The 2,476-nt window shown below is 34.8% G+C and overlaps 1 pseudogene; it reads left to right on the top strand.

The window, feature by feature from the left end:
* The window catches only part of LOC106473975, a 48,723-nt pseudogene extending 47,142 nt beyond the window's left edge, over positions 1–1,581 (top strand).
* Positions 1,582–2,476: the final 895 nt, after the last annotated feature.

Below are 2,476 nucleotides of genomic sequence, written 5' to 3'. Positions count from 1 at the left end.
GGAGCTTGTCTATGTTGCTGAATGTGTATATGGAGCAAGCTCCATTTCATGAGGAAGTACACATTCAGCAACATAGAATCTGTTTAAGTACTGTATTCAGTGTCTGTGGTATGTTTATTTAGTATTTATGATGTGTTTTTGTAACTCTTGCTAATCACGAATTACACTGGATAAAACGTTGCTTCTTTTCTATAAACTAACCAAGAATGTGGTGTAATGTTTGGTTCATATAATCTTCAATAACTTGGGAATGTGAGGATCATCTTTAATTATTAAAGAAACATTCTCTAAAGAACCAATAAAATCAGATGCAAGAGAAAATATATTTTACTGTTATTTTTACAGTCCATATTTGTGTGTTAATAGTGGCTAAAATATTTGGTTAATTAACCTTCTTTCTCTTCAGGGCACATACATTTACTTCGATTACGAGAAATGGGGCCAAAGGAAGAAGGAGGGCTTTACATTTGAATACAGGTACTTAGAAGATCGAGATCTAAACTGAAGAATTTTGTGAACTAACTAAAGAGCTGACAAAAAAAATCTGTGTCCTACAACAGTTTCCCCAAAAATAGAGGGTAATCCTGGGGGGGGTTTCGGGAATGCCTGGCCACCTGTTTCAGGGCTGCCTTTCAAACTTGATGATGCTGCTGTGAAAGATGAGTGCCAGGCTTTTTCTTTCATTCACTTTTATGCTTGCAGAGAAGTGTTTTGTTTTGGACAGATATCAAACACTTAGCTGCTGTTTTGTGATGACAACCAGTGTGGTAGATATGTGTTGTAAGTTCAGCCTGGTACGGCAAGAAGGAGTACTTGCACTGCTGTGGTTCCATCCAGGGCATCTGTTGTAGGTTCCAATTTTGTCTCATGTGAGGATAGTAAAACACAATGCATGTTATCATCAGTTTCTAGTGTATTAAAGTGTACTCTATTTAAAGAGGGAACTGGCTGTGACAAAAATCAGTGATCCATTTTTAAAAATGCCTTGTGTAAGTTAAAGTTTGTAATTAATTTGTAACTATGGGCCATTAGAGGAAACGAGTTTTGCCTTGCATTCAGCTGGACCTTTGAACAGTGTTGTGTAAATAAATGGGTTTAGGGACTACACGGACAAGTGTAAGCCATTAATTCTCTGAAATTTAAATTTAATTGTACTTAAACTTAAAAACCTATTTAACTCAAAAACGTTTTTTTTTCAAATATAGAAAATATCTTTCTTTATGTTAGTTTAAAAGTGAGCCATAACATATTTTTAAACTAAAATAAAAAAACTAAAGATTTCATGACTTTTGTCTTACCAGAAAAACTCGTGTTTATTTTTACCAAAATGAGGCCACATCTGTTTGACTAATTTCACTGTTGAATTTGTAAATTCGGAAGTAATTGTGGGATGTCTCCTCTTGAGCATCAGCCATTCCTGAACATTATTGTATATAGAAATGAGGGTCGGTCTCTTCACACAGATATAAAGTCCTGCTGGGTAAAGGCAAAATAAAAGTATCCTTTTTCTGTGCAGCTGTGCTGTGTTCTCTGTTTTTGTTTTCATAAAAGTGTAAATAAAGATAATTTTTTACACAAGAATATAGAGTACGCGTTATTCAGCAACGTAGACAAGCTGTATTTCAGGAGGAATATGGAGTACACATTCAGTAACACTCACAAGCTGTATTTCAGGAGGAATATGGACAGTGTTTGTGGTATGTTTAACACGTTTGTGGTATGTTTAACACATCTGTTTAAGTACTGTAATACTGATTACAGTACTTAAACAGATGTGTTGTTGCCAAGACCATAATTTTAAAATGCAAAACACTGAATTCACATTACTCTATTGTGCTACTTAGATCTTTTACTGGAGGAGTCAAAGTTGATCTTTACCTAATTTAACCCAAGTAGAACTAGCTTTACTCTGTGTTTTTGATTTCCTCTGAAAGGAACATACTAAATGATTTCACAAACATACGACAAACACAAGATTTCATTTTTGGGTCTGTTAGTTCAACACAACACAATATGTACTACACCAGGAGCATACTAATTGATTTCACAAACATATGACAAACACAAGCCTTCAACAGAAATAGACACCACACAAAATGTATTACCATATACAGGGAAATATAAAAAGTTCTGACAAGTGGTCAGGATAGCTTGGATGAATCCCAATGGACTAACATTTTAATGATCAGGATAGCTTGGATGAATCCCAATGGACTAACATCCAAATGATCATGATAGCTTGGATGAGTAACAATGGATTAACATCCTAATGATCAGGATAGCTTGGATGAATCACAATGGACTAACATCCTAATGATCAGGATAGCTTGGATGAATAACAATAGATTAACATCCTAATGATCATGATAGCTTGGATGAATCACAATGGATTAACATCCAAATGATCAGGACAGCTTGGATGAATCACAATGGATTAACATCCAAATGATCAGGATAGCTTAGATGAATAACAATG

Source organism: Limulus polyphemus, unplaced genomic scaffold (assembly GCF_000517525.1).
Source record: "Limulus polyphemus unplaced genomic scaffold, Limulus_polyphemus-2.1.2 Scaffold6692, whole genome shotgun sequence".
NCBI lineage: Eukaryota > Metazoa > Arthropoda > Merostomata > Xiphosura > Limulidae > Limulus > Limulus polyphemus.
This window is presented reverse-complemented; position numbering and strand designations above follow the sequence as displayed.